The sequence below is a fragment of the Haliaeetus albicilla genome, chromosome 1 (genome assembly GCF_947461875.1).
Source record: "Haliaeetus albicilla chromosome 1, bHalAlb1.1, whole genome shotgun sequence".
Taxonomy (NCBI): domain Eukaryota; kingdom Metazoa; phylum Chordata; class Aves; order Accipitriformes; family Accipitridae; genus Haliaeetus; species Haliaeetus albicilla.
The window spans coordinates 17,238,064-17,252,396 of NC_091483.1; positions in this window are offsets into that span (position 1 = coordinate 17,238,064).

Below are 14,333 nucleotides of genomic sequence, written 5' to 3' on the forward strand. Positions count from 1 at the left end.
TGGGATCTGCGTCCTTCCAGAAGATTTCATCTTCTGTAGCTGATTACATATTTAGCCGTCCTAAGGATGTATTTTCTAGGCTTTGGGAAAACAGTATGCACCAGCTAAACACTGCATGAGAACTGCCATGTACAGTCATTCCCACTTTGCAGTTTTTGCCACAGGTTTGTGATTTCATAAATGTTGTTCTGTATGCAAATAAAATAATCAAGTACAATAATATGGAAAATGTATTGCATGAAAAAGAATTAGATGTCACAAGAAAAGGAGCTCTCTATAACTAAGCCAACCTGACATACTTCTTACGAAGCTCCACTTGGCAATACTAGATTATTTTAGTTAATTTGCTAGTAAGTTTCAATAATCCTTCTCTTGAATTGAAAATAAGAATGCTTAATTTATTGGGTAATTAGTTAACTTTTTCCCTATTGAGTCTCAAAATTGAATACAGATAATTAATTTAATATACTCTTTATGTCTTAGTTCAAGTAAGATTACTTCACCGCTACTTTGTAACCCAAATTGCCATGCTATGCCTAGAACTGGTTAACAGTTCCAGACATGTTAGCAACAATTTGTTACAGTGGGTGCCAAGATGGAAAATGGAAGGGATTGACCAACCCAAATAAACAAACAATGCAATTCAAGAACAATTTTGAGCTCACCAGGGAGCCGAAAATCTATTCCAAATACTGCTTCAACTACGTGTTGTATAAATACTCTAAAGATTTTTTCCAAAACTACGCTCTGCAAGCTCATGGCAACATAGGTTGCATAACAATTTTATAAAACATTAAAAATGAAACTTCATAATGTTTTTAATACTAAAAGATTGATGATAAGTAGTGATCTACAACAAATTTGGAGTGTTAACATTTTTCATTATCCAAATTCTGCAGAACCCTGAGAACTCTGCAAATTCAAAAGATAACGAAACTTTCTCTAAATAGTCTAATACACAGGTTAGAGAAATTGGAAGTTGTGTGTTGAATTCCAGTTTCTCTGACTTAGTGCTTACAGTTTGTCCTTGACCTTTCTGTCATTATTTTGTCCTTCTCTCTGAGATCCTTTCTTGTCCCTGAATTATCAGTGTCAATAAGCAGCATGAATTAACTTATGTTGAACTCTTGACTGCTTCCACTACTTCAAATGTTAACGTTATCCAGGCCTAACGCTGGCCTTCAGTATTACTGCCCTATACCAAAAGTTCCAATGTGAACATACCTTAAATTGTCAGGGTAATTCCTGGAGATAAGGTAATTAAAATGTAACAGTTGTAGGGCAGGTGATTATAGGAAACAGAATAAAATTAATGGGGAAAAAAACAATTAAATATTGGTATTGAAATGAGTTTTTCCATCTTTAGGAAAGGCCTTCTATCAATTTTCCACACCCTTTCTCTCAAAGTCTCTTCAGAATCACAATCAATAAAAAGATGAATGCTTCTGTGTCACATCAAGGAAGCAAAAGTTTTTATGCAATCCTTATACTGAGCTAAGAGTAATAAGCAAAAAAATTAACTTTTAGGTATTCATAGTATAGAAGATTCTGAAGTCTAATGTAATGTGCAATGGATTAGTATTTGTATTACAAACAGTTCAAGAGCTGTCAAAGTACAGATATAAACAGATACAGCCAATTTAACTTTAATCTACAGTTGGTATTTGCAATCTCACTACACAGACAAAAAGCTCAGCCTAGACAGCCTAAACTTAACTCAGCAGCACAGCAAACACTATAACGTGCTACTACAATTAATGGTTACAGGTACCCAAATGAATTAATTTAGAACTAGATCAAGCATAGCTTTGGCAGTCATGATTTCTGTTATGAATTTTAGGAAAGAAACAAAGGTCCAGAAACCAAAATCTACTCTGGACTCTAATTACAGAATTTATCCTTAAAGAGGAGTTTAACATAAAGTAGCTTGTTGTCCAAAATTGCAGGTTTACAAGAAAAAGAAAAAAACCCCAACCACAAACATTTATTTCTATACCGAGTCAGACCTTCCTGTCACCCATGATGATCAATAGCAGACACCTTGGGAAGGGTCTAAGTATAAGCATACAGTAACACTTCACTGGTAGACTGTCCAAGCCTTCACCAAACTGAGATGAGAATTGGTGCATTTGGGGTAAATGATGGGTATTTCTCCATGAATTTATCTTTTTGACCCAGTGTAATCTTTCAGTATTCATACCATCTTGAGGCAATGAATCCAGTGGTTTAACTTACATTGTGTGAGGCTATGCTATGAACTTGCCATTTGATAATTTCCTTCAATATCCCCTAGTTCTTGTATTAAGAGACAGTAAACAATTGCTCTTTGTTTACCTTGCTACTCATGAGTTTATAGACTCAGATGTCTTTTTCAGGCTGACTAGTCTGTTTACTCCTATGTTGTATGAAAGCTGTTCTCTACCATTGATCATATTTTGCCCTTTTCTGTATTTTCCTGAGTTCTACTATGCTATTTTCAAGATGGAAGGGATGGAAGAGAGATCAATGTGACCTAGATGCAGCAGCACAATCATGATCTATTTTGTTCTTTATCCCTTTGTAATAATTCCTAACACTGTATTTGTACCATCAAAACTTAGTTGATTTAAGTCTTTGAAGATGGATCTTGTAAAGAGTCTTCTGGAAATCCAAATAGATTATATCAACATGACAACTCTCGTGAACATGTTCAATGACACTCTCAGAGAACATAATTTTGTGAGCTGTAAGTTCTCTTTACAAGTCCTGTTGATTATTCTAATTATGTAATGTTTAGCAATGCAGCCATGAATTCTATTCTTCATTATAGGTTCCACTGGTTTCCTGAATACAGACTTTATCTTACTGATCTGTAGTTTCATGCAGAAATCTCTCTCTCTTCCTCTCCCCCGCTCCCCGAGCATATGTTTGCTATGCATTGTTTCACCATACGAGTTTCTTCGAAATACTTAGGTAAATACCATTTTGACCTGGGATTTGTTACTGTTTTGTTGATTTGACCTATAAGCTCTTCCTTGGTTTAAATCAGATCTTTAGAACCACTATCAAGACAGTTTTGTTATGGAAAGCTACTTATGCTCCACTACAGCAAGTGTAGATGCAATGGATTTAGCTAATCTGGTATGACTTTATCTTCTCTAAGCTTCCTTTTATACCTTTGACACATGTCAGTCTTCGCTATCTGTCTGGTCTTGATGTGCTTGGAAAAATATTTATTATTCTTCATCAGGTTGTTCCTCAAATTTGTTTTTGATAGCAGTATTTTACCCAAGTCCTGTGAACTGCCACAATCAAGTTCAGACTTCTCTTGTGGGTTCCCTGATTTCTATTCCAGAGCAGCCATGTACAATACCATAGGAAGTTTGAGCATTGCGTCCCAGCATTACATTTATGCACCCTACCTCATGTAATTGAAGTGCTCCATTATTAGTGTGTCCTACCCTCACAGCATTCCCACCTCCCACAGTACACCAGTCATTGTGGCCATACTGTTCAGCCAGTAAGAAAATGACCTTTTTACTGTCTTTATGCTACTTATGCACTGTTTGTACATTAGATTTGCAGGTTTAGTATAGAGGGACTGTTACTTCGTCAATACAGTTTATCTTTGATTTCACACATGACATCAATTCTCCCTTGACAGAACCCATTATATTTTTCTTACATAGACATCCCACAATTTCCACTGATTATGTTCCTTCCATCAAATTCTGAATACATCTGTTACAGCAATATCATTGCAGAAAACCAGGTATTCCAGTTCCCTAATATCACTGCCTTCCTGGATAAGCAGCATATGTTTGGTTTGATTTCCTGCTTTTCCATGCTTTAGTACTCTGTTTAGACTATTTGTGTTAAATTTGTGCATTGCCTACCTAATGACATTATTATATAGAAGCTATCACCTGAAGACATACATAACTCTTTTCTTTTAAACTGTTGGTATTAGACATTGTGGTATTTTTATTCACTGTTCTTAGTGAGAAATCTGTGAAAGTTCGTTACTACGATAGAACTTCACATTACAGCATGTATACTAACAAACTTTATGGGAAATTGTAAAGAAGGAGAAAATAAAGAGTAAGATCTGCATGAGTTGTCTCTTTGAATGCCAGTGCATTTCTGCAGCTAATTCTACTTGAAATGCTTCAGGGTCATCATATTTAATCATGAAATATATAGGCTAGCTTTTCTTCCACTTCAAGGCCCCTTCCACCATAATAATGTCACTTTTGCATAGTTTTCTACCCAGGCCAGCCAAGACCACGTGTAGAAGGAAATTACAAAACTATTCAAATTCTGCCTGCAATCTCCAAATAGAGAGGCACATCTCTTAAAACAATCAGCTCAGAAACTGTTAACAGTGTCATAGATGGGGCTGTTCTTCCTGCTTGTTATTTATGCTGTCCACTACATTACAGAATCACAGGCTCACAGAATGGCTGAGGTTGAAAGGGACCTCTGGACAACCAGAGGTACAACCCCCCTGCTCAAGCAGGGCTACCTAGAGCTGGTTGCTTGGGACCATGTCCATTTAGGTCTTGAATACGTCCAAGGATGTAGACTCCACAACATCTCTGGACAATCTGTTGCAATACTGTCACCCTTACAGTAAAAAAAAAAATTCCTTAGGTTCAGACATTTTCTTATGTTTCCTTACATGTAGATGTGGCACTTACAGACATGGTTTAGTGGTGGACTTGGCAGTGTTAGGTTTACGGTCAGACTCGATGATCTTAAAGGTCTTTTCCAACCCAAATGATGATGCTATGATTCTATGATTCTTCTGTTCAGTTATTATAAAACTTAGTTTTAGGTTTTTGTAAAACTTAGTTTTAGTTGCTTGAAACTTGCATACTAATTGTTTGGGTCAAAATTTTTCATGCTGGTCATCTTCCTTACGCCAAAGATGTGTTTTCTTATAAGAAAATATCAGCAATCACTCATTCTCTTCCAAAAACATGTCTACAAGTCCTATCAGGCTTTCACCTGCAATGTTCTTGCCCAGATACTTAGAAGCAGGTACTTAAAAGTAGCATGGTGTCTCTAGGATGCAACTTTCATTGCCTTGTGGAACTCCAAAGCAGGTCAAAGTACAATTACCTGGAAAAATCATCAGTGTAAGTCATTAGTAATGCCTTTGGTTTTAGGGGCCAGAATCCCCAAGACACCATTTCCACTGAAACTCTCACAGATTTCTTTTTAAAATTTTCTTTAAAAATTAAACTTTGCAGCTTTAATTTTTCACTGCTGATTCTTGGGCTTTTTTTCACTGTAACTCCTTTTTAAATTGCTGTATTTGGGGTTCTTAATCACAGATGACACTCAGAGTAATAGGCATCTCACAGCATAAAGGTTTGTTCTTTTATGTTTTCTAGGGACAGTTATGTTTGGGAGGTCTTGTTCACAACCAGCAAGGCTAAGTTCTGCCTACTTTGTATTTTGCTAAGTGAATGACTGCCTTCTTCAAAAAGTAGTATCAATAGTCCAGTCCTATTTATCATGCCATCCTGTTTCAAGTGTATTACAGTATGTAGGTACTTGAACATACATGTACAGTGTTCACAACTGCCTCTATACGCTCCAGAATTGCACATGGATTCACATAAACTGTACATATTTGGGACTTTGCATCTTTCTCACAAATAAAAAGGGTATTTCTCCTTGCTTAATTCAATTTATGAAGTGTACTTAGATGTGTTAAGGGTGTCTGGTTTTTGAATCCTGCAAAACCATAAACATTTTTGAAGCTGATTATATATTTTTTCTTTAACTGTATGTGTAACTGTAGCTGAATGAATTTTCCTTTAAGCTTTCCAAAAGGAATCTTCTTGGGGATGATAAAGCATGAAAGTTTTGTCTACAAAATGTATTACTGCAGAATCATAGAAGTAAATAAAAATAGTGTTTTGCAAGGGAAATATGTAATTTTGAAGATAATTATGTATGCTTTACTCTAGCAAAACTCAGACTGAAATGGACTTAACTGCTGTTTTACATGCTAAACTGGATTCTTGGAAGTCAGTGGAAGCTTTGTCTGAGTAAGCAGGGTAAGGACCAGATACTTAAGACATGAGTTGATTTCTTCTTTCAGCTATTGTCTGTGCATCTCTCATAACTGAATTAACCATTTGACTCAAAATTTTTTTCTGAATTATGTGAAAGCAGCTCCCAGCCAAATCCATGGGAGTGCTCACATGCACCTGGGAGTGCTGGCTCAGAGAATAGGACCAAGCCTGTTGTGATAATGATCCCCTGATGTATAAATGCTCTATGTTTATTGATGTAAAAACTCTCTACAAATTAACTGAAACAATCAAGTTCAGTATTCCTGCCCCACGACTGGAATGCCAGCTGTAGCACACTAGGAGTCTGAGATGACTAATGTGAACCTTTTTGCTGTAGTTCTCTCTTTGCCACCTCATATGGACTTCCTTCAAAATACACCAGAAGAAATTTCCTGTTACTTTAGCTTTGAACTACTTCAAGCACACACAGAACAAACAATATTCCTACCTGAAACATGACATGAGCTTATGCCAAACTCCAAGTAGCACAGGTGTTAGAGGCAAGTGTAGGAGAAAAAAAGCAATTATATAGAAAAGCTCAATTTTCAATGGCAGCTGATATTCTTGTTTCCAATGGAAGTTAGCAAATGCTAAAGTTTGACAAGGTCTAGCAGTGGATAACAGTCCAAAGAAATGCTACAGACTCACTTGCATTCACTTCCTCTAGCCATGGTAACTGAGAGCTGAATTTGGCCCATGACTCCTCCGCTACATTTCTCCTTCTGGGCAATGTGTGTCTAAACACTTTGTAGATACAAAATATTTTGATGTGGTTGTAAGTAAATGTAAGTATGGTTTAGTGTCTGGCAAAATCAAAGTATACTTGCATTAGAATAGGCATAGCTAATTTATAAAACAATATTAGGAATCATATTGCTGGTAAAAGAAAACAATTTCTTAAACAGAGGAAAGGAAAGTGCTAAACCAGTGTAAGACACAGAACTGAATTTCCTGTATTTGTAAGAAAACCAAGGAAAAATATTGCTGGGTTCATTCAGAGGCTAGTTTCTATATTGTAGGTATTTTGGAATCCTGTAGTGAAATCTCTCTTTGGGAGTTGCACTACTCTTCTGTCCAGCACTCAAAGTTTATTAAAGTTTTGTGGGAAAAAAGCTGTTTGGCAGCATCCCAGTCCATAAGGGTCTGAGAATAATGTGCCAGAAAGACTCGGGAGGCCTAAAAAGCCACTTTAAAATATGGAAAAGCTTTTTTTTTCTTTTTCCTTCCAGAGGCCCAGTTCAGGGGGTTTCAGTCTGTTTCATGGATTTTTCTAAGCTGCAGCACAAAAGCAAGCAATTTGTTACAGGCACCCAAAAAGTCTCTAATATTATCATGTTTAAACAACAGTGCTGCTTTAGAAGGAAAGGTTTTGGTTTTATGTTTTTTTACGGTTATTGAAAAACTTTTTTTTTTCCACTAATAGCTAATAGCTGTCTATTTGTAGGCATGCAGAACTGTATTTAGTGTGAAGATTATCTTCCAGTCACATTACTGTTTACATGTTGGCAGGGATCAAAGTCTATTTCCATCTTTACAACTCTTCATGTCTCTTTATACCAACATTCCTCAAAAAGCGAAAACTTTGTATTTATGATTTTGTTCCATGATGAATGCCTAGTCATATGCACAAGCTGTTACAAATAGTTTAACTAAACATATCCCTGCAAGGATAAAAGCAAAATCATGCATGTATTCTGGAAAGAAAAGCCTATTTACTTAACAGACCACATCTCAGAGCATTTGAATTTAAATCACTATAAAATTCCTTTTAATTAATTTGTTTTAAAGTATTGAGACTTGGGAGAAATAGCAGATTTGACAAATCACAGCAGAAATGCATGCGTTTTAGGTATAATAGGTATTATACAGGAAACTTGCCAAAAACTTTCTTCTTCCATTAATACTTGGAGCCCAATTCTGATTTCATTAACATCATAAGGATTTTTCCCTTTGACGTCTGAAGAAGAAAATCAGGCTTAGACTATGTTTCTTATCTCGGCATTTTAAGAACTGACCACAAGCATGGAGAGAAACAGAGAAAGAAAGCAAGAGAGAAGGGGAGAGAGCTTCTGTTCATTCTGTCGTATCATACAAACCAGCAGTGTGCCCAGGTGGCCAAGAAGGCCAACGGCATCCTGGCTTGTGTCAGCAATAGTGTGGCCAGCAGGAGCAGGAAAGTGATTGTCCCCTGTACTTGGCACTGGTGAGGCTGCACCTTGAGTACTGTGTTCAGTTTTGGGTCCCTCACCACAAGAAATACATTGAGGTGCTGGAGCGTGTCCAGAGAAGGACAGCAAAGCTGGTGAAAGGTCTAGAGAACATGTCTTCTGAGGATGTCTCTTTTCCCAAGTAACAACTGATAGGACAAGAGGAAATGACCTCAGGTTGCACCAGGGGAGGTTTAGATTGGATATTAGGAAAAAATCTCTTCACTGAAATGGTTATCAAGCATTGGAACAGGCTGCCAAGGGAAGTGGTTGAGTCACCAACCCTGGAGGTATTTAAAAGACCTGTAGATGTGGCACTTAGGGACATGGTTTAGTGGTGGACTTGGCAGTGCTAGGTTAACAGTTGGACTCGATGATGTTAAAGGTCTTTTTCAACCTAAATGATTCTATGATTCTGTGATTCTATCTGTCAGATTCCTATTGCTGAACCTAGGACAGATCTAGAAAAAGACAAAGCACTGTACTCTGAAGTATGTCACCATCTGATTTTCATCTTCCTGGCCTGCATAATTGAATTCAGAGTTTAGAGTCTTTATACAGTGCAGGAAGGAAAGTTTTTGCACTTGGTACACCCACAAAAGTCATAATGTTGTATAGGGAGCAGACTAATATAAGCAGGCAGTCACTGAAGAGCACTCTGGCTTAGGTTCTAGTCTCAACTCCTACAACTATTTTTGTACTTATCCAGGACTGAATATTTCTCTATTTTCTGTAAAATTTGACAACAGTTCCTCTTTCTCACCAATGTGCCATAACTGCAAGACTTAAATGCTGATGGCAAATAGTGAATATCTTCTTTGGAAGGTGAAATTGAAGATGAGAGAATCCTTCCTACATTCTAAAAAGTCTGCTGCCTGCTGATGAAAGCATGGTCCAAAGAAGGGATTGAGTCCTTTCAGACAGACAAGGGAATTGAACCTGGATCTCATCCACGTTTCTGTCTGTTCTAAGCACTGAGCTACAGTCTGAAGGGAAACACACTTTCTTCCACTGTGGGGCCAGCTGTTGCTGCGGGGTCCTGGCTTACTACGCATTTTCAGAGCTCACTTACTGGATGGAACTCTGCAGAGAGACATGCAGAGGAATGCTTCCTTTCTGGACATCTACTGGGCATTAGCCTCAGTTAATTACTAGGCTGCTCAGTTCTATTAAGGCTTAAGTACCTTTGAGAGCATGAATGAGCACTTCTGGAGTACTTTATGCACCTTGTAATAAAAAAACGCCTGAGCTTCCATTCAAACTGAGGTACCTCCAGGGTTACGTGGCAGATGTGTAAACATTTTTAGGACTGCAATTTTGACCCAGGGCATCTAAATTCCACCTGACTTAAGCATCAGGTGTTTATGTCCTTTTCTGGGCCTCATCACAGATTAGAATCAACTGCTCAGAAATAATCATAATATCTGCATAATGCTCATTTTTCAGAACGATTTATAAATATTAAGTAATTAATCTTTATATTGCCCCTGGACAAATATTTCCATTTTACATGTATAAAAAATTGTGATAAATTGCCATAGGCTACAACTGAGTCAGCACCAGAATTAGAATGGAGAAATTCCTGGCGCTCAGACTAGAACTCAGTTCATCCTCTCAGAAGAAATAAAAGAGAGAAAATCTTACTCTTCAGAAGAAAGAGTTGTTATGCTGACATGTCTTAATTGACCAAGGACTTTTTCTTTTTAAGTGGTTTATGTTGTGGGAATTTTTTTTTTCAAAGAATTCACGAAACTTTTCAGTGCTACCTTTCAATTCTGGTAGACTATCAGCAACATAGATAGGTAAATAACCGAGAAAGCATGATCAAAACTTATCTTTAGTAAACCTCAGTTCTTGAGTGGTGTTAGAAGGAATGATTGGAAATACTATGTTTAATATTATGCAAGCTTGATGCATCAGTTAGACAATCACTCAAGTTAAAGGCTTATTAGATCATTTAATCACTACCAGTAACAGCATTGTCTATACTACATAAACATTGAAGTATTTTAGGAATCTTTAACATTTTATGCTCCTGCTATGTTTTTTAAGATGGAAAATCTAGAAGAAAAAAAAAAAACCAAACAAAAGTAGGCTGGTTTCTCCCTTCCTTGCTGAAGGAATTCTGTAATTCTGGATGCCCACAAGAATTGTTGCTGGCTTGAAAAGACTGCGAGCTACCAACCCCTTCACATCATATTCTTGGCTTCAACAGTTAAAACAAATCGATCTGTAAGTTCTCTTGCATGGCTTATCAATCTACTTTCTACATACACAACTTAACTTAAGAGTATGTTAGCCACTATAAAGTATCAAGTGCTGGAAAATCCTGACATACGAAACAATTCCTAGGCTAAAGTACCCAAACTGGCAAAATATGTCAGTATTACTGAAATAACAAATTGCAAACTTTAACAACCATGCTTCAAATGTTTCCATCATAACTATTTTCAGAACTCTACATCTTTATAAATGTACATTGTTTTACAGCCAATAATTCAGTATATCAGTTTAAATCCACAAATCTTATTTTAGTACTGTTTGATACATATTTACAACAAGCAACAGAATACCAAGAGGACAAGTATTTTGTTATAGAACACTTTTTTTTGTGTGTGTGTGTGTAAAGATGTTGCATGTATTGCACATATGCACGAGGTCTTACCACAGAGACCAAACTTTGCAACAATACACATAATTTCCAGCAATAAAAGTTCTGATGTTGGATATTCAATAAATTGAATATAGTCATGGCTGTGACACTCCTTCAATGAACTCTCACTTCAAGTATGTCTGCTAAGGATATTTGCATGATACGAAAATTTTCCTATATTTCAAATACCCCATTCCTTTCCTTACAAAAAACTATATTTTGTACTTTTCTGAAATTGTCAAATGAGAATACGAGGTTTTTATGTTTACATCACACTTCAGAATTTTGAAACTTGTTTCTTAAATACCAGGGCTTCAATTTTAGGCCAACAGCACATCCTAGTGGTTATTCACACTATTCTATGGTATTTGGTTTACACAATACCTCAGTTATAGCTGCATAAATACTCTTCTGATACCCTTCAATGCATTTACTTTTCTTCTTTCCCTTTACAGAACAACTAAGAATGAAGTTGGGATTTTGGAATGAAGTGTGAATTAATAAAACTGAGCTAATTCAGGAACATGGAAGACTTTAAAATTGGTTCTATACATCTTTTAAGCAAAAACATGCTTCTGAATATGTATCATTTTAGCTATTTTTAGGCAGAACATACAATGAACAGTAGTGCAGTTTGTCCCTTTGTTTTCATTTTCCAAGAGGAAAAAACAACATCTCTGTGTTTACTTCAGTTTCATCCGAGCAGCTTTACCTGTGAAACATGAGTAAAGGGCTATACACGTTACTAAGTACTTAGCTAGTCAATAAAAGTATAAATTTAGTAATCAAAAATGCATCTATTACAGCATTTTATGTGTGTGTGTGGGTGCCAGTCAAGTACGCAGCACAATCAGATAGCTGTCTGTTGAAGCAGGCAGCAATCAAGAGAAAATGGAAATAAAATGCTGCTTAAATGTGTTAAAACAACATTTTGTAACAGCTCCATTTAGAGATTTTTTTTTTTTTTTTAAATGACTTCTTATGTGATGGGCTGTGAAATATGGAACACCTATATGGAAAATCTTGAAGATATTTTTCCCCAGGTAAATTCACAATTTTGCATAGCTGCAAAACCTTTTATTATATTTCTCACTCTCTGATATTATCGTATTTATAATGTATATCTTCTCAGTAGTAAATATCAGGTAACATGTTTGTCTCTTAAAGGAACAGACCTATAAAAGGAGTACTATATCCCTGACAAGTTCTATAGGCTGAATTTCTGGTGACAGGGCCAGAAGGCATGTCCTATGAGGGAGGAGCAGCTAAGGACTTTGGGTTTGTCTAGCTTGGAGAAAAGGAGGCTGAGGGATGACTTCATTGCTTTCTACAGCTTCCTGAGGAGGGCAAGTGGAGAGGGAGCTGCTGATCTCTTCTCCCTGGGATCCAGTGACAGGATGCATGGGAACGGTTCAGAGCTGTGCCAGGGGAGGTTTAGACTGGACATTAGGAAGCATTTCTTTACTGAGAGGGTGGTCAAACACTGGAACAGACCTCCTAGAGAGGTGGTCAATGCCCCAAGCCTGTCAGTGTTTAAGAGGTATTTGTACAATGCCCTTAATAACATGCTTTAACTTTTGGTCAGCCCTGAAGCAGTCAGGCAGTTGGACTAGATGATTGTTGTAGGTCCCTCCCAACTGAAATATTCTATTCTATTCTATTCTACCATTTGCCTGCTGAACATCTGTTTCTTGCTGTGGCAGTATTAATCAGAAGGAAGCACATTTTTGCAGCAGAAGCTGAAGGAGGGAAGGTTGTGACCATGGAGTTGACCCTTCCGTGTTGTTCCTCCCTCATATTTGGGTTCACATATTTCTTTCCCCTTCTTGAATCAGTTTCAGTTATTCTAGGGTAATTTTATTGCCTGATATATTTTTGGTATTTTCTTCATGGTTAAAATGTTTAAAATCATATTATATGGGAGAAATACATTTTCTGCTACTGATGTATGGGTTTTCCAAAGGGTCAAAAATCAGAACTCAGTTAAAAGGATCCCCAGTTTTCAGTTTAGCTTCATGGTCTTCTGTTGCCTGACTCATGTTCAATATGTTAATGGCAAGGTTAATGTCTTAATTTGGCTGAGATGAAAACTTGCCCGGAAATAGTCCCTGTGCACCACTTACAGGCGAATCCATCCTTCCCTACAATGCCGAAGAACATACGCAGGTCCCACATATTCTTTCCCAAGAAGGGGAGTGAGAGAAGAGAGAGGTTCCAGCAGTCGAAACTCTGTTAACAATCCCACATGAGTATGTATACTGTGTATTAAAGCTGTAGCAGCAAGGTCAGAGATGACAGCGAGGTTTTTTGGTCACAGTTCACAAACATTTTCTGAATAAGCACTGACCATGGCTATAACAGCAGGAACAACCTAAGCAACAGTACTACCTGCTTCTCTACAAGGCCAGATCATTTCCTGGAATAACTTAACATACCAGAGTTCGGGAATCCTTGTTGTAAACAAAACCTCAACAGTAACAAAGGGAGTTCTCAATAAAAACCTACTAACAGCTCAACAGAAAGGCACGTGCAGGTAAAGGAGAAAAGATGAACTGCAGGTAATGCTATTTTCTATAAATTAATATATTTTTATGTTTAATGAAATAAGTTGTGGTTGGAAGGGACCTCTGGTCATGGTCCACATGACAGTTTTCTTTCTTCACAGGTGATGGGGTATGGGAGTGATTTGTTTATATGATCTTTATCAGAGTTGAAAAATTTTGTTGTAGAGAAGATGTTGAGCAGCTTCTTTTCCACCATATTATGCCGCCATATTATTCTGGCATAGATTTTATTCCTATGAAAGCCATAATCAGAGTGGATGAGGTTGGAAGGGACCTATGGAGGTCATCTTGTCCAACCCTCCTGCTCAAGCAATGCTACCTAGAGCTGGTTGCCTGGGACAATGTCCAGTTAGGTCTTGTGTATCTCCAAGGAGGGAGACTCCACAATCTCTCTGAGCAACCTGTTCCAGCGCTCCGTTGCTCACAGATTAAGTAAGTGCTTCTTTAGCAAATCATACCAAACAGTCCTTTTGTTACAGAAAACATCCCAAAATCTGTGAATTTTAATTTGTCCTTCATCTGGAGCATGGACTTTTAGCAAAGAGGTATACTGGCTCAGTTAAAACTGAATCTAAATGTTGTTTGTTCTTTATTGCAAGTCATACCTCATAAAATTTTGGAAAAGTTTTTGTATTACAGAATTCTACAGGGAGATCCTTCCTTTGAGAACCAAATAGCAAGAAGACTTCATAATAATCTTGCTGAATTTCCAAACATTTGGCACGCATTCTTTCCATTCTTTCACAGGAATGATAGATGTGCCCTTTCTGAGGAGTTGTGTATGAGGGTTACTTACACTTGATTATTTCATGTTCACTACTTCCTTTTACACAGCCCCTAC